We start from the raw sequence: 19441 nt of genomic DNA, 5'->3' as shown, positions 1-19441 counted from the left end.
CCGTACAGCGCTGCCACCTGTCGGAAGTCAACGAAACTATACGAGATGAAGCGGGAATGTTTGAAAATATTCCACAAGAAATTTCCGGTTTTTTCAACCAAAATTGGCCGAGAAAAAAAATGTGTTGCATTACTTATTGAACTGCCCTCGTATATTGATGAAAAGCGCTCTAGACATTACAATCTCTCCACACCGACTCGCTACTACCACATCTCAACCAGAACTCTCCAATATCACATCTCAGCAAGCACTGCCTACTAGCACATCTCAACAAACACTCTCTGCTACGAGTTCTTAACAAGCACTGACTACTACGAGTCCTCGACAGGCACTGTGGAGGCGGCTGAATAATACTCTTTGGCGCAATCTCTGGCGCTGTGGCTCAGTGTAGCCACCTTTCAAAGTTTACTAATTCTGTAATTTTGTTAGGTGGTTCTACATTTTTCAGTATAACAGACGGAGATAGCATAGTGGATTCATTTGGTATGGAATTAATTACACCTTGGAATGAGAATATGTGTGTGTCCCAATCAATATGTCTTTTGTGGCAGTATATTCTACACAGTTTACCAATTTCCTTCATTAATCGTTAACAAGGGTTCGAAGAAGCATGGTACTTGGATATATAGGTCGGAGAAATGTTTCTAGCGCGTAACATGCGTGTCCATATAGCAGAACGAAATTGTGATCCATTATCGGAAATTACTTTCAACACATGCGCTACATGAAATAGAAAATGTTTTACAAAAGCTTTCGAAACAATTTTAGGAGTAGCTTTGCGTAACGGAGTGAAGGTAACAAATTTGAAGTGAGTTCAACAGCGACAAAGATGTAGCAAAAACCTCTATTAGTTCTGGGAATCGGACCAAAAATGTGTACTGCGGCCATATGTCTTAATTTAACAGGTACAATAGGATATAATGGAGGAATATGTGAAGTTGTGTCTGACTTAGCTTTCTGGCAGATTTTACATGACGCTAAAACTCGTCGTATACGTTTCTCCATGTTGGTAAAATAACAGTTCTGTCTCAGTATAAGAAAACATTTTCTAGCTCCGTAATGTGCGTAACTTAAATGAGTATACAAGATTAATTTGTTAACAAGCTCGTCAGGAATGCATAACAACCAACTGTTGCTGTCGGGATGAGAGCGGCGAAACAGAATGTCATTGCGTACAGTGTAATGGTTTCTAATCGTAACATTATTCCTATCTTGCCAAAGGTGTTTAATTTCTTTCCATACGCTGTCTTTATTCTGCTCTTGTGCTATGTCCTGTAATGACGACGAAATGAAATTTTCAAATGCAACTTGTTGAATGTACATAACGCTGAAATTTGCTTTGCAGAAGTTGGTTGCGATTTCTTGCTGATTGTTGCTGAGAGAACGAGATAGTGCGTCTGCTACAATATTTTGTGTGCCGGGAATGTGAACTATTGTAAAATTAAATTCCTGCAAATAAAGTTTCCATCTGCTTAATCTGTCGTGTGAAAATTTAGCTGAAAGTAAAAATTGTATCGCTCTATGGTCTGTGTAAACGGTGGTATGTCTTCCATAAAGAAAGTGCGTAAATCTCTTAAAAGCCCAAACAACACATAACGTTTCCAGTTCTGTAACAGAATAATTTCGTTCAGCAGGTGACAGAATGCGACTTGCAAATGCGATGCTTTTAATTATTGTAGAGCCATCTTCTTCAATTTCCTGAGAAATATGTACGCCTAAAGCGGTGTTAGAACTGTCGGTGGCAGCAAAAAAATTTCTGGTAAGATCTGGGTGCGATAAAAGTGGTGCATTCAACAAAGAATGTTTCAGGTTCATAAATTCAGAATGTGCTTGCTTATCCCAGGACCAAATAGTGTTTTTACCTGTCAATTGGCATAATCTAGGTGTGTCTAAAGCAGAGTGATGAATAAATTTACGAAAAAAGCTAATTAAGCCCAAAAAACTGCGTAGTTGCTTCTTCGTTGTAGGAACAGTAATGTCACGTAAAGCTTGAAGTTTTTCCGGATCAGGCGCAATGCCTTCTGTTGAAACTACGTATCCAAGAAATTTTATAGAAGTTTTGCCAAAGTGCGATTTACTGAGATTAACTGTGAGTCCTTGAGCATGAAAAGATTGCAACAGTTGTTCTAGAATCAGATTGTGTTCAGACCAGTTAGCTTCTGCAGTAAGAATGTCGTCTACGTACGTTGCAATTCTGTCTTTAAGTTCTGTCGGAAGTATTGTATTCAAACCGCGAATAAAGGCTGCAGAAGAAATAGTTAAACCGAATGGTAATTTGCAAAATTGATAACAGTCGCCAAAACAGAGAAATGCTGTGTACTTTCTACAATTCGGATGGAGCTGAATTTGCCAAAATCCCGATTTCAGATCCAATGTAGAATAAATAGCCGTACCATGAAATTTCTGTAGTAGCTCTTCTAGTGTCTGTGGTCGATCTGTTTCATTAATAATGATGTCATTAATGTGGCGCGAATCAAGTACAAGGCGAAGTGACCCATCCTTTTTCTTAACAATATGGAGCGGGTTTATGTACGGACTATCTGCCGGTTCAATAATACCTTGGTCAAGCATAGCTTGCAGTTCTTTCTTAACTTGTTCTCTATGAATATATGGAATGGGATAATGCTTGGCTTTAAATGTGTCGTGCTGCTTCACTTGAAATTCATACATAAAACCGGACATCGTACCAGGAATGTTGTCGAAAACTGGAGTTTGCTGTAAAAGAATTTTGTGTAGTTGCGTGCGTTCGTCGTCTGTATTTGCACAGCTCTGCTCAACTTTATCAGAAATCATCTGTATTACATCATAGTCAGCTTCGTCTGGAGTATTATAGTTATGTACGTACGTATCTGTGAACAATGTGGAATTACAGTCGTCCGCAACTCGTGGTCGTGCGGTAGCGTTCTCGCCTCCCACGCCCGGGTTCCCGGGTTCGATTCCCGGCGGGGTCAGGTATTTTCCCTGCCTCGTGATGACTGGGTGTTGTGTGACGTCCTTAAGTTAGTTAGGTTTAAATAGTTCTAAGTTCTAGGGGACTGATGACCATAGATGTTGAGTCCCATAGTGCTCAGAGCCATTTGGAATTACAGTCTATGTTACGTGATACGGAAATGACCTCTGTGCGATTAATTGTTTGTTCTTCCGCAGATAGTGAGTGCTGAAATTCTAAAGCCAGTTGTACATTTTCATCCTTTAACATTAAATAGGAATTCTGAAAATCAATAACTGCGTCCTGTTGTACTAGAAAATTCGTACCTAAAATAACGTCTGTTGTCAATAAAGGAACAATCCAAAAATTTGAGTGAAATATGTGACCTGCAATACAAAATGATAAATTTAACGTCTACTCCTTTACTCGATACTGCTCCTTTCACTTTCGTTTTGCCTAATGGTAATGTAGGATAGGCATTCTCTTTGTTACACTCGTTAAAAGTTTCTTCATTTATTACTGACATAGGTGATCCAGAATCGATTACTGCTGAAAATTTCGATGAACCAATTTTAATTTCTATGACAGGGTGTGAAATGGTTTTTTGAACAACTGGTCTGTCTTGTAAAAGAGTGTCTCGGATGTCGTCAAAAGTAATAACATTTTCGTGAACAACATTCTGCGTGTCTAAAATAGTGCTTGTGTTATTGGAAGATGCGACCTGTACAGTATCTAGTCAGATTCTATATGACGTGTTATTATTTTCTGGAGGATGTTGTGGCATTTCGACTATTTGAACTGTTCTGTTATTTCTTCCAGACGTATTACGTTCTGGATGATATCTACTGTCGGGTTCATTCATGAGAATATGTTCTTGCGGATGATTTTGCTGTTGGTAAGACCGACTGTTATTATATGTACGCTGAAAATTGTGCCCATTATTTTTACGTCTGTCGTGATAGTCATTCCTATACGGTGCATTGCGATAGGAATAGAAGCACTGTGTTTTCTGCACGTAGTTATTTCCTTGCTGGCGTGCGTTACTATTTGTTGTACCAGGGACTATACGTCCACGCGGCGAAACATTAAAGTTTGGTTGACCTTGTGCATTACATTGTTGGTTAGGTATGCTAACCGGCTGGTTTTGTTGCTGTTGTTGTGAAAAACCTCTATTGTTACTAAAATATGGTTCCTGTTGCTGATCATTTTGACGATACTGATAATTAAAATTTTGTCTGCTATTAAAGTTCTGGTGGTTGTCGTTCCTAAAGCGTCTGTTACTTTTACTTTTGAAATTACGTGGTTGATCGTAATTACTGTACGTTTGTTGACCTTGGTTATTATAAGAAAAATTTTTGTTTGTAAAGGAATAATCCGATTGCTGCACTTCCAAAAGCTGTAACAGATCCCTGAATGCCGAAATATTTTCTTTTTGCTGACCCATTAAAAGTGACGCTCTTAATGATCGTGGTAATTTAGAGATACATAAGTGAATAAGTGCAGATTCACTGTATGGTTCACTTAGGTATTGGTTTTGTTGGACCATGTGCTCAAAAAATTGCGTCACACTGGGAAAATTTGAGTTCTCATAATTTGGCAAACTAATCAGTTGATCTTTAATTCCGCGCTGTGTCGTCTTCTACCAACACGCTGACAGAAAAGCATTCTGAAATTCTTCTACCGAGTAACATTGTCTCGCGATCGGTCTCATACGAGTTGCCGGTTCGCCTTCCAAAAAACTGCAAATAAATTCAAGTTTATGCGTTACGGGCCAAGTCGGTGGAAAAGCAAAGCTAAATTGTTGTATCCAATCCAGTGGGTGAATCTGTGTTCTGTCATTTTTAAACACTTTAAACTTTCTCACTGACAGAAAATGTTTGTAATCAAAATTATCCTCTCTGTATGATGGAACAGGTTCACGATTGTAAGAGAATCTATATGTCTGTGTCTGTTCGAAATCTCGAAATCTAAGTCCCGTACTCTTTGTAGATTACCCAAATTATACGCGCTGCGTGAATCTGACAAATGTTCACTAAGTTGCGTCTGCTGTGATGTGTTAAACCCTGAAACATTTTTTACCTCTGTTACCTCTTGCTGTAAACATGACAATTTTCTACGTAAGGTGTTATTAGATGAATCGATCTCATTGATTGTCTGCTGTAAATTTTGGAATTCAGGTGTTTGGTTAAACAAAATCGGTGCAGTATCGTCTGATTTGCTGTCATTATTACTTTCAATAACGTCAATACGACTGGCCAATTCATCATATTTTCAGTCAGTATTTTTACCTGATCATCGTTCTTAGTGTCAGAAGCATTAATCTGTTTTTGTATTCTACGTGTGGTTTCGTTCAATTTTTTAACGTCTTCTTTAATGACATCAGAATCATGGGTTAGTTCTAATTGTTCGAGTCTGTCTATCACTGTCTGAAAGTCTGTTGTGTGTGTGTCTGTTTTCGATTTAAGATCGGAAATTTCGTCACGTATTTCTGTATTCGACTGTTTGATGGTATTAATTTCATCGGACACTCAAGCAATATTGTTGTCTACGTATGTCTTTGCCTTCGCAAACATTTTAAGTTTATCTTCTTGTCTCTGTACAGTGATTGTTTCCATGACTTGACGTTTTACTTTATTTTGATCCTGTATAAATTTGCGGAAACGCGTATCACTGTTTTGTAGGTGAAGATTAAAACGTTCGTCAATTTGAGTGTTCTGTTGGTCGAATTTCGCGTCTATCTTTGCATCCATTGTGCGCGAAAGTTCTGTTGTCATTAGTTTAAACTCGTCGCGTAATTGTGTAGCCTTTTGAGAGCATTGTTTACCGACTGTACTAATTTCGTCTCTGAGTGATTCTGTTGCAGCTGTTTGCATGTCCCTTAATTCTTGAGCAACAGATCTAATTTCTTCGCTACTTTTCCTTGAACAAGCCTCAATTTCCTCGCGTAACTGTACCTTAGTGTCATGACACTGCGCGGCAACGGCTCTAATCTGTTCACTAAGCTGTCTGGAATTGTTGTCTAATTTTTCATTAAGGTGTTTGTTCTGTTCACTAAGTTGTTTGCGATCTTCTTTAAGGTTGTCTTGTTTTTCATTCTGTTGTTTGGAATTTTCATTAAATTCGTTCTTAAACTGTAGCAAAACTGCCATAAACTGATCCCAGCCAAAAGTAACTGTTGCATTCTCTGTGCTGTTTGATTGCGTACCTGCAATTGTCGCGTTTTGTGTGACCATTTGGTCATTCTGTAATTTACAAAAAGGTTTGCCAGTCGAATGTACACTGTCGGTCACTATTTCCGAATTAAATAAATCCGCCCTACTTTGAGTATCCTGTTCATTTTCATTAGAAAAGCTTGTCTGTTCGTCACGTAAATCCTGCAAACCGGGTGTGTTAAGCTGGGCAGCGCTCATTGCAACAGAACGCCCCGCGTCATCAAATGGGTCAAATGGCTCTGAACACTATGGGACTTAACATCGATGGTCATCAGTCCCCTAGAACTTAGAACTACTTAAACCTAACTAACCTAAGGACATCACACACATCCATGCCCGAGGCAGGATTCGAACCTGCGACCGTAGCGGCCACGGGGTTCCAGACTGAAGCGCCCAGAGCCGCACGGCTACACCGGCCGGCCCCGCGTCATCAATTGTCGTCAAATTAACAGAGGACACAATTGAGTTCGTTTGTTCATCATTAAGATAAAAATCATTATTAGTGGTCGGTACGTGCTGATTGTCAGTAAACGGAGGATTGTCATCATTGTACTGTGTGTCACAAGTACAATCGGTGAAGTTATTTAAATCGGTAATTTCATTCATTACGCCTCGCGATGTACTATTAATAGTTTTTCGCGACATTTTTACACAAGTCACAATTATTCACAAATGAGACAAAGACAATGCACAATCCAACAAATACAAATGCAACAAAGAGCAACGAATTGCCGATGATCTGAGGAAAGAAAGTCACAAAATTAGTAAAAGCGTTGCGCCAAATGCTAATTATATTTTAGTAAATAAGAGCAGATATCTGGCTACTTTTCAGAAGATTCTCAAAGAAATACGATCCTGGTCCGGATGTCGCCAAGTGTAACCTCCCCGCAAATTTTGAAAAGACAATAATTAAATGTTAATGGGAATAGAGCCAAATGTAACCTCCCCGCAGAAATGTAAGAAAATAATTAATTAAATGTTAATGGTCATCGTGCTAAACGTAACCTCCCAGCAGAAACAAAAGAAAAGTCTATGATAATGAAAACGAGCCAAATGTTTGGTCCCCACAAAAATTATAGAAAAATAATGGCCCAATGTACACTCGACACAAAAAATTAAGAAATGAACATTAATCATTAAATCCACAATAATAGGGCAGCATCGCTGACCTTAGGCCCTGTGCAATAATTAATCTGATAAATTGATTCTGGGAGGAAAAACATAGGAAATATTGTTTCAATTGTAATGATTCTTTTCTTAAAAACGATTGCTTTGAAAACAAAATTATTATTGGGGCATTGCTTGAACAAATTAATTACAATTAACATACATTACATTATCAGATGTGCGCAATGCTGCTTCATTACCTTATTTAACAATATACCTCGTCCCGAACCTTGATCAGAGACCCATGTCGACGCCGGCCGACTCCATACACACCACTTCCGACTGAGTACAACTCGCAACTGAACTCTCGCGCGGTCGAGCGCAGACTAGCAACGATAAACAACTCTCTGGTCAGAGATTCTGTCATGCCTCGCCATCGCTGGTACTGAATATATACGCGTTTCAATGTATCGCCATTATCTTGGTTAAAATCGTTGGATCGAGTAACTACAGCAACATTTCTATTGGCCTATTGCAATAGATATCATGTTGCAGGTGGAGTGATTTTTAATTCGGAAACACTTGCGGCTACCACGCAGAACGAGGGCTGCAGCTTGGCAGACTAGAAAGGTATGCAGCCCAAAACGAATACACCAACACGGAATAGTTAGTGATTCGGTACGAGAACCGAAACTGTTATGGCAACGGCTAAAGCTAATGAAAGAACCTAGCTTTACATTAGGCACTACACCTGTTTGTATTTACTTAAATGAGAAAGATGGCGAGAATAAGACGGTATTGCATCCGAATCGTAAATGAATTCTAGTTTTCTCTTTATTCCACATTTAAGAGGAATACCACTGCACATAATAAAGGTAGCCGACAGTACGTACCAAGGATCAGAAATCGTTGTTACAGGACATGGGAAACCTAAGACCGAAAAAATCTGGGAGTAAGATAAAGAGTGCGGCTGGTTTCCGATTAATATTTATACTGACAACATTCTGAGGAAATGGAGAAGTAAATTAAACAAGCAGAATAAATTTTTATTGTCACAAACCCTCCTCCTCCTCCTCCCCCCCCCCCTCCTCCCTCGAACTCAGTGGGTGAGAACGTGCAAGAGGTATGGTTTGGGAGACAGAGGTGACTCACGCCAAAGTATGCAGAGAAACACCGGCAACTGTGTCACTGACTTTATTGCGTCAAAGGTACGCAGCCGGCCTTCCGCTGATCCCGGTGATAACAACGCCCGGCGTGCGCGAGTGGATCAGCGCCAACGCCAAATCCGGAATCTGCAGCGGCGGCGTCGACTTTTAGGGCTATACAGCTAAACAGCTGTGATCACTCTAGTTTACTTCCACTGAGGCTCCACACCACCGTATGTCACGTTTCAAAGTAGTGTCTTATAGTGTTTAATACGTATATGATGTCAGTCATTTCGCGTTATTTATGTTAGATCGCGTGGCCATAAAAAATGGGCAGAGTTGGGCAACTGATCAGAAATCTTTAGTCAGGAAATGTAGACAATTGTATTATAAAGTGTTTTTTAATCTTCAATAAATGTATAATGAGAAACAACGTTTATCATTTAGTAGTATTAATTGCCTTAATCATTCATTTATGTTTAGGTTGTAATATAGATCTGTGCCTACAGATTGGAAAATTGCGCAGGTCGCACCAGTGTTTAAGAAGGGTAGTAGGAGTAATCCATCGAACTACAGACCTATATCAGTGACGTCGGTTTGCAGTGGGGTTTTGGAGCATATACTGTATTCAAACATTATGAATCACCTCGAAGGGAACGATCTATTGATACGTAATAAGCATGGTTTCAGGAAACATCGTTCTTGTGCAACGCAGCTAGCTCTTTATTCGGACGAAGTAATGGCCGCTATCGACAGGGGATCTCAAGTTGATTCTGTATTTCTAGATTTCCGGAAAGCTTTTGACACCGTTCCTCACAAGCGACTTCTAATCAAGCTGCGGACCTATGGAGTATCGTCTCAGTTGTGCGACTGGATTCGTGATTTCCTGTCAGGAAGGTCGCAGTTCGTAGTAATAGACGGCAAATCATCGAGTAAAACTGAAGTGATATTAGGTGTTCCCCAGGGAAGCGTCCTGGGACCTCTGCTGTTCCTGATCTATATAAATGACCTGGGTGACAATCTGAGCAGTTCTCTTAGGTTGTTCGCAGATGATGCTGTAATTTACCGTCTAGTAAGGTCATCCGAAGACCAGCATCAGTTGCAAAGCGATTTAGAAAAGATTGCTGTATGGTGTGGCAGGTGGCAGTTGACGCTAAATAACGAAAAGTGTGAGGTGATCCACATGAGTTCCAAAAGAAATCCGTTGGAATTCGATTACTTGATAAATAGTACAATTCTCAAGGCCGTCAATTCAACTGAGTACGTGGGTGTTAAAATTACGAACAACTTCAGTTGGAAAGACCACATAGATAATATTGTGGGAAAGTCGAGCCAAAGGTTGCGTTTCATTGGCAGGACACTTAGAAGATGCAACAAGTCCACTAAAGAGACAGCTTACACTACACTCGTTCGTCCTCTGTTAGAATATTGCTGCGCGGTGTGGGATCCTTACCAGGTGGGACTGACGGAGGACATCGAAAGGGTGCAAAAAAGGGCAGCTCGTTTTGTATTATCACGTAATAGGGGAGAGAGCGTGGCAGATATGATACGCGAGTTGGGATGGAAGTCATTAAAGCAAAAACGTTTTTCGTCGCGGCGAGATCTATTTACGAAATTTCAGTCACCAACTTTCTCTTCCGAATGCGAAAATATTTTGTTGAGCCCAACCTACATAGGTAGGAATGTTCATCAAAATAAAATAAGAGAAATCAGAGCTCGAACAGAAAGGTTTAGGTGTTCGTTTTTTCCCGCGCGCTGTTCGGAAGTGGAATGGTAGGGAGGTAGTATGATTTTGGTTCGACGAACCCTCTGCCAAGCACTTAAATGTGCATTGCAGAGTAATCATGTAGATGTAGATGTATACGTTAAAGAGCATTAAGAAATGGTTCAAATGGCTCTAAGCACTATGGAACTTAACATCTGAGGTCATCAGTTCCCTAGACTTAGAACTACTTAAACCTAACTAATCTAAGACACATCCATGCCCGAGGCAGGATTGGAACCTGCGACCGTAGCAGCAGCGCGGTTCCGGACAGAAGCGCCTAGAACCGTTCGGACACAGGGACCGGCAAAGAGCATTAAGAGATCCTAAGATCTACTTCAGGGGGTAGTCAGACAGGGCCAAATCATCATTTTAGCATTCAATATTTTACGTTACGCACATGCATTTTACACCCGCCTGGAGTAGCATCTTGGATCGTATACAGTGCCCGCCGGGCCGTACCTCTCGCCTGCGAGCGGCGTCGTATACCTGCCTCGCAGCATCATTTGCTACCGAGCGAGGTGGCGCAGTGGTTAGACACTGGACTCGCATTCGGGAGGACGACGGTTCAATCCCGCGTCCGGCCATCCTGATTTAGGTTTTCCGTGATTTCCCTAAATCGCTCCAGGCAAATGCCGGGCTGGTTCCTTTCAAAGGGCACGGCCGACTTCCTTCCCCGTCCTTCCCTAATCCGATGAGACCGATGACCTCGCTGTCTGGTCTCCTTCCCCGAAACAACCAACCAACCATCATTTGCTAAATATCAACATTGCCCGCGCCTGCCATCCGATGTGACAATCGGTCCCTTATCATAGAATGTAGGTTTTCGCGGCCGGTATTGTCTTCACTTAAAACTTCCGGGCTCATAGGCTGTGGTTGATGTATAAAAGTCTCCTCTGACGTTTCGTCTCCAACTGCGGGAGACATCCTCAGAGGTAAAGCGGCGAATTGCAAGGAGAACTCGAGGAAGCGCTGATTACATAGGCAGTGCAGAGGGCGCCACTGCCCATCACGTGGGGTCGGCTATGAGACTTTTTTGACCGAAGAGATAAAAGTGGCAAGTGTGCAAAATTCGTACTTGTTGCAACTAAGCAATGTGCGACTCGGAGAGCGGCACGTCTCAACAGAGAAGCGCCGCGACGCCAGTAAGTGGGAACAGTTCGTTCGCCTCGGGATCCTCGGCGAGGCGGCCTATGACGTCAGAAGGCGTCCCGCGCGCTGCGCCGTTCCAGGAACGCAGTGCTGCAAGGACAGGACCGCCGCGTGCTGCCAGCCACACACGGCTCATGCCGTGGGTACACACAGGCGGCCAGCCAGAGCTGCGAGGCGTCACGTCATGGGCGTGCCGGCCCCAGGCAGCGCTGTGCCACTGAGGGCTCTTAACCAGACTAGGAGATTCGTATGAAGGCTGAGGGAGACTTACATGGATAATTAATCTTGCGAAAAACACAGGAGGCCCAAAATACACTCCTGGAAATGGAAAAAAGAACACATTGACACCGGTGTGTCAGACCCACCATACTTGCTCCGGACACTGCGAGAGGGCTGCACAAGCAATGATCACACGCACGGCACAGCGGACACACCAGGAACCGCGGTGTTGGCCGTCGAATGGCGCTAGCTGCGCAGCATTTGTGCACCGCCGCCGTCAGTGTCAGCCAGTTTGCCGTGGCATACGGAGCTCCATCGCAGTCTTTAACACTGGTAGCATGCCGCGACAGCATGGACGTGAACCGTATGTGCAGTTGACGGACTTTGAGCGAGGGCGTATAGTGGGCATGCGGGAGGCCGGGTTGACGTACCGCCGAATTCCTCAACACGTGGGGCGTGAGGTCTCCACAGTACATCGATGTTGTCGCCAGTGGTCGGCGGAAGGTGCACGTGCCCGTCGACCTGGGACCGGACCGCAGCGACGCACGGATGCACGCCAAGACCGTAGGATCCTACGCAGTGCCGTAGGGGACCGCACCGCCACTTCCCAGCAAATTAGGGACACTGTTGCTCCTGGGGTATCGGCGAGGACCATTCGCAACCGTCTCCATGAAGCTGGGCTACGGTCCCGCACACCGTTAGGCCGTCTTCCGCTCACGCCCCAACATCGTGCAGCCCGCCTCCAGTGGTGTCGCGACAGGCGTGAATGGAGGGACGAATGGAGACGTGTCGTCTTCAGCGATGAGAGTCGCTTCTGCCTTGGTGCCAATGATGGTCGTATGCGTGTTTGGCGCCGTGCAGGTGAGCGCCACAATCAGGACTGCATACGACCGAGGCACACAGGGCCAACACCCGGCATCATGGTGTGGGGAGCGATCTCCTACACTGGCCGTACACCACTGGTGATCGTCGAGGGGACACTGAATAGTGCACGGTACATCCAAACCGTCATCGAACCCATCGTTCTACCATCCTAGACCGGCAAGGGAACTTGCTGTTCCAACAGGACAATGCACGTCCGCATGTATCCCGTGCCACCCAACGTGCTCTAGAAGGTGTAAGACAACTACCCTGGCCAGCAAGATCTCCGGATCTGTCCCCCATTGAGCATGTTTGGGACTGGATGAAGCGTCGTCTCACGCGGTCTGCACGTCCAGCACGAACGCTGGTCCAACTGAGGCGCCAGGTGGAAATGGCATGGCAAGCCGTTCCACAGGACTACATCCAGCATCTCTACGATCGTCTCCATGGGAGAATAGCAGCCTGCATTGCTGCGAAAGGTGGATATACACTGTACTAGTGCCGACATTGTGCATGCTCTGTTGCCTGTGTCTATGTGCCTGTGGTTCTGTCAGTGTGATCATGTGATGTATCTGACCCCAGGAATGTGTCAATAAAGTTTCCCCTTCCTGGGACAATGAATTCACGGTGTTCTTATTTCAATTTCCAGGAGTGTACAATACATTGACTGTCCTGGTAAACGAGTCATCCGTACTGACGTCATTGGTTCACGTGGGTCCAGGATGCTTGTATTTCCATTCGAAACTTGACATTTATTGTGTCTGCAGCTCAAGCTCAACTAAAGAAAATAATTTTTGTTCTTTTCTAGCCTATTTCATGCTGCCTTATGAATTAATCACCATACAACGGAGTATGAGCTGTACGAATCGTTCACACATTAAAACTACATGCCGAAGTCCAACCCTCTCTTTTGCTGCCATTTCTCCCAATGTTTTTAGATATTCTGATGGAATGTTATCTATCCGTTCTGCCTTAATTGATCTGATATCCTCGAGACTCTTTTAAATTCTGATTCTAATACTGGATCCCCTATCACTTCTAAATCGACTCCTATTTGTTCTTCTATCACATCAGACAAGTCTTCCCCCTCACAGAGGCCTTCAGTGTACTCTTTCCAACTATCTGCTCTCTCCTCTGTTTTTAACAGTGAAATTCCCATTGCACACTTAATGTTACCATCCTTGTTGTTAGCTTCGCCGAAGGTTGTTTTGTCTTTCGCACATGCTAAGTCAGTGCTTCCGACAATAGTTTCTTTTTCGATTTCTTCACATTTTGCATGGAGCCATTCCGTCTTAGCTTCCATGCATTTCCTATGTATTTCATTACTGAGCGACTTGTATTCCTGAGTTTCCCTGAATATTTTTGTACTTCCTTCTTTCATCGATCTACTGAAGTATTTTTTCTGTTACCCATGGTTTCTTCGCAGTTATATTCTTTGTACTGACGCTTTTCTTTGCAACTTCTGTGATTGCCCTTTTTAGAGATGTCCATTCTTCTTCAACTGTACTGCCAACTGAGCTAATCCTTATTGGTGTATTTATAGCCTTAGGGACTGGTGATCACGAGGTATATGAAGTAAGGAGTTCTGCTACCTAGGCAGCAAAATAGTCCTTGATGGGCCGAGCAAATAACGGAAATGAGAACAGCGAGACACTTAACATCAGAATTGGTGATCACGAAGTATACGAAGTCAGGGAATTTTGCTACCTAGGCAGCAAAACAGCCCATGATGGACGGAGCAACGGGGACATCAAAAGCAGACCAGCACTGGAAAAAAAGGGAATTCTTGGTGAAGAGGAGTCTACTAGTATCAAACATAAGTGTTGATGTGAGGAAGGAATTTCTGAGAACACGTTTGGTGCACACCATTGTACGGTAGTGAAACATGGGCTGTGGGAGAAACTGAACAGAAGAGAGTCAGAGTATATGAGATGCGGTGATACAGAAGAATGTTGAGACTTAAGAGGACTGATAAGATAAGGAATGATGAGGTTCTGCGCAGAATCGAAAAGGAAAGAAATATGTGGAAAACACTGACAAGAAGAAGGGACAGAATGGTAGGACATATGTTAAGACATCAGGGATTAATCTCTGTAGAGAAAGACAGAGGTTGGGATAGTGTTACTGTTCCACAATAAAATTTATTTTATATTTCGTCGTGAACCAGCTTTTGGCTCTCTAGACGACCATCAGCCACAAGAAAGCTGGAGCTGGTTCAGAACGAAATATAAAATAAATTTTACTATGGAACATTAACACTGTGTATTTAATTAAGAGTTGGGTAGAGATGGCCGTATACGGGAGCGTTACGAGGAGAGGGCGACGGCACTGTCCTGACGATGGTATATTAGAGTTTCACGCCTCGTCGACACGGTGGTCATTACAGAAGGAGCACAAGCTCGGATTAAGAAAGAATGTGGAACGATATCCGCCGGGTCTTTTTCAAAGGAACCACTGCTGCATTTGCTGGAGCGGTTTAGAGAAATAACGGAAAACCTAAATCTGAATGGCTGGACGAGGATTTGTACTTGCATCCTCCCGAATGCGAATCCAGTGTGTTAACCACTGCGCTACGTCGCTCGATCTGTCCGCAGTACGATACGTGGTTGCTGTGGCGGTGGTAGTGAAAGTAAACGGCTATTCATAACGTGTAAAGAACAGTGTAATAGGAACGTCGCTCCACTAATGCGAACCATACGCGTGTCATCAACTCGAATATGGCATATTAATAAATGAATCTAGTGACTGTCTTCTCAGACGTGCCCCTAACGTTCAAGCTAGCATTGCATTAGCAGTACGTCAATAATTGGCTACGCACGGGTGACTGAAACTGCCGCGCTGAATGAAAATTGACTGCATAAAAAGTAAATTTATCTTTAGAAAAAAATTTATACTTTAAGGACATTCGATCTGTGGGTGTTGGCGTCTGATCGAATGTTCTGGTCAACGTAATGTTACCAAATTCTGATGAGCTACAGACAGATTCTTGCTAACTTTTATCGATAGTATACAGTGTTAAACTTCTTGAAATAAAACTAGTTGTTATCTGAATTAATTATTATTCAACTATTTACATTACGCTAGTGGCTGAAAGATGCTCACATGCTTGGCTCAGAATAGCGAAGGGACGAGAACAATAATTAGTCGATAGTAGCTTTTTATCGTCCATCAAAGATATTATAGAGCTCAGTAACACTAAATCAATCATATTACACAATATATATATTTTTCGATAACAGTCACATTACTGTCCTTCCTTTGATTTTCATATAACTACACTTCATGTTTGGTAAAAATGATAAAACTAATAATTATCACTACCCAACGCAGTATTCATAAATCATGATTTTGTAGAGAAATTTTTAAGTCCATTCGGACGCGTTACAAGTTGTATCCTGATACGTCAATGGCTGCCGGAACAGCCTCTTCAACATACTGAGGCCCCCAGGCATAAAAACTGAGTGTACCTGGTGTTCCATCCCATCCCTTGCTGTCATTTTCCTAAGAGGTAGCTAGAGGTAGTTTACCATTATTCGCCCTACGTTTGAAATGCCGACGATTAACAGAGCCCTCCTCATTTGCATTCGCTTTCTCTCGGCAGGAAACACCGCAGGTTTCCTAAAAGGTGGAGTGGGTCTCACTGGCTCAGTTTCGGTTTCACTGGAAGACAGCAACTTGAACCAGTTTGCTAGGTTGATGGCTGTAACATCCAGAGTTCTCTCTGGTCTCTATTTCCTCTGTAAAGGACGCCTAGACCTACCATTGACATCCCATACAAAGTCAAGTGGACGAGGCAGTATCCACAGAAGAAGGTAGCACTTGAGGTATCTTTGTTGTACGACTCTCAGTGGCGCTCCCAACACACCCTTTCGCAGGAGCTACTAATTGCCTGACACTAGTCAGGGCGATTTCCAGCTGGTTATGAGTAGCAACTAGGTCTTCCCCTGCCCGTGAACAGCAAAGACCGTGGGCTGGATTATGTCTGGTGCAATGCTTTACACAACAGTAAACAAACAACTTATGCCAGGAACAATATTTTACAAAACAGTAAATAAATAACTTCTGTTTGGTGCAACATTTTTAACAGAACAGTAAACAGCTAACTGTAAACTAAACTTGCTGATTCTTTTTCACTTTATGATTCTGACGTGCTACAAGTATTGCCAGCAGCCTTTTCAACTAAAACGATTTACAGCGAAAACGAGATGTCTATTACGAAAACAAAAAACTTGGTTCAAGTTTGACTGTTTCAGCTTAATGGCCGCTAACAAATTAGACAATAGCATTAATTTACAATATATGCAAACAGTATAAACTGCTGTCAAAAGAGAAAACTAATGTGACATGGTATGTTACCTATTGACAGTAACTGTAAATCACTGTGGCCAAACGTCTCTGAAAACTAAAAGTTAAGTTTAAGACTGACGGTATAATATATCGCGTTCCTGAATAGCACATTTCCTGTTTATAGTTGACATTGTACCACTATACAATTATATAACGACACCCCAAACGAGCTGAACACGTTTAAATTTTACAATTTCAAACATGGCTCTGAGCACTATGGGACTTAACTTCTCAGGTCATCAGTCCCCCAGAACTTAGAACTACTTAAACCTAACCAACCTAAGGACATCACACACACCCATGCCCGAAGCAGGATTCGAACCTGCGACCATAGCGGTCGCGCGGTTCCAGACTGCAGCGCCTAGATCCGCTCGGCCACTCCGGCCGGCCTTTACGTCAAGTATTTGGACCTAAGTTATCGAAACGATTTTATCTGATGCACGTGATTTTACTCGGAGACAAAGGAAATAAGATTGGAAAATAACACCTCATGAGCATGCCAAGTCACAGAATTCCTCAGAAGAATTTGGACTACAAGCCGAGTAGGAAAAGAGATATTGTGAAACGTCCCCTTTGAACAATTATACACGAGACTGTGCTTAACCTGACACACAATATTTTGTTAGCGCAACGCAATCTGACTTTCAAAATTCCCTACAAAAGAATGGCCCTGACTAACATTAAACTATACCTTTCACAAATCACTTACCTCACAAAAATCTTCGCTGCTCAAGCTACTGCAATACAGCAAGCGCCACTACTGCCAGCTAAATAAAAGATTCAAACTACTAAAGGCACTAACTACTGATAGGGATAGTTAGCAAATGAAAGATATTAATAGAGAACAAACAATGTATTTACCTTAATATCATCACAAGTCATAATATATATATCAGTTCATGACAAATTGCAAAGTTCCGCCATCTCTCTCCCCACATCCACCACTGCTGGCGGCTCACCTCCAACTGCGCAACGCTACACGCTGTTCACAGCCAGCTGCCTAACACTACAATGGCGAGTATTACAACAATGCAAAGCAGCCACAGACTGCCCACAGCACAGCCTAGAGGTGGCGTTACTAATAAAAAACCTAAACAGCCTACTTACATAGAGAAAACATAAACAGCCTACTTACATAGCCCCCATGCTCCCCACAAAAAATTTTTACAAATGGTGTTGGGCACTGGCCAATACAGATTTGAAAAATTTTTCATAATTACAATAACAAAGAAATCAAATGCACACACTTATTGATATTATGTTGGTCAAAAGCTCAAATTTTCTCACAGTCCATAAAGACAGTCCTAATCGTACATAACAGGAGAATAGCAGTGTTTTTCTCAAAGTCTGAGCAGTAAAAGAAAATGCACACAGAAGTAGTGGATTTCCATGCAGTCTTGACGAAGTAGTGTTGTCCTTCCAATGGAAAGACAGTGCTGACTCTCGACATGCTGACAGGTAATGGGCCACAACAGAGCAAACCCACAGCAGAGTCAGTCGAAGTTTTGATGAATATTGGTAGGTAGGTCATCACAGAGCAGACCCACTGTAGTCCTGGTAGAGATTACGGTATTGGTGGGCCACCAGAGGTGCAGACTCACTGCAGTCCTTGTAGAAATAATGGCATGGTGGTTCATCAAAGATGTAGACCCACTGTAGTCCTTGAAGAGATGGCCAGCAGCCATCTGTTGTGACTGTGCAGGTGCACAATCACCATTGAAGAGTCTTGCGGATAATATAGCAAGTCCATAAACCACCACTTGTGCACTCACAAAGTTTTTGAAATTGTCCTTAGAACCAGCAATGCTGTTATCCAGTCCCTTGCTGAGTTATTAACACACGTGCAAACACTAACAGTCCCTACTTCTCACATATTGTCCACATACTATGACCAACAGAAACGTGTGCAGTGAAATGTAACCAACAAGTTAAGAATGTCATGAACTGGTGACAATTACAATTTTATAACATAAGAATACAATTACAAAGGTACAAAATACATCATTAAAAACATAATAATACAGATAACATTTGTAGTACAGGCTTTACAAAAGAATAGAAATAAACATATACATCAGTGTTACAAAAATAGTGACATAAGTACATACATAAAATAATGAGAATAGTTTTCGAAACATTAATTTCACACATGAACATTGAAACAGAACAGAATTGTAAACAACTTTACAAAGAAAATAACATATTATTAATGCAACTTATATTTGAGGATAACAGTATTCCTCCTCATAGTGAATGTAGCTTAATATTAAAAGAAAAAAATTCTATGAAACAGTACACAGAGACAGGAAGAAAACAAATACTCAAGGGTACACAAACACATAGTGGGATAACACCAATAGGAAAGGACAGGGTTCGTTTTCAGTGTAACATTTGGTACTGCAGTCCAACCCAAAACTTCATATATCTTTCCTCTTATTTCATCCTTTGTTTCCACCAAAAAATTCTATCTAAGCATGCTTTCTGTATTTATATGTTCACACATTTCTTACCTCAACATTTATTTCCAAGAAAATCCTACCTAAACCTGTTTTCTCAATGCATTTCTTCCAATTCATCGCAACTCATTCTCTTAGAGGCTACCCCCTCTTAAGCTAACTTAAATATACTGAGCTCAGATGCTAAACTAAGGGACGAGACAACGCAGCATCACATAACAAATCAACACAAACAGCAATGCAAAAAAATG

The sequence above is a fragment of the Schistocerca serialis genome, chromosome 6, assembly GCF_023864345.2.
Source record: "Schistocerca serialis cubense isolate TAMUIC-IGC-003099 chromosome 6, iqSchSeri2.2, whole genome shotgun sequence".
In the NCBI taxonomy this organism is placed as follows: domain Eukaryota; kingdom Metazoa; phylum Arthropoda; class Insecta; order Orthoptera; family Acrididae; genus Schistocerca; species Schistocerca serialis.
This window is presented reverse-complemented; position numbering follows the sequence as displayed.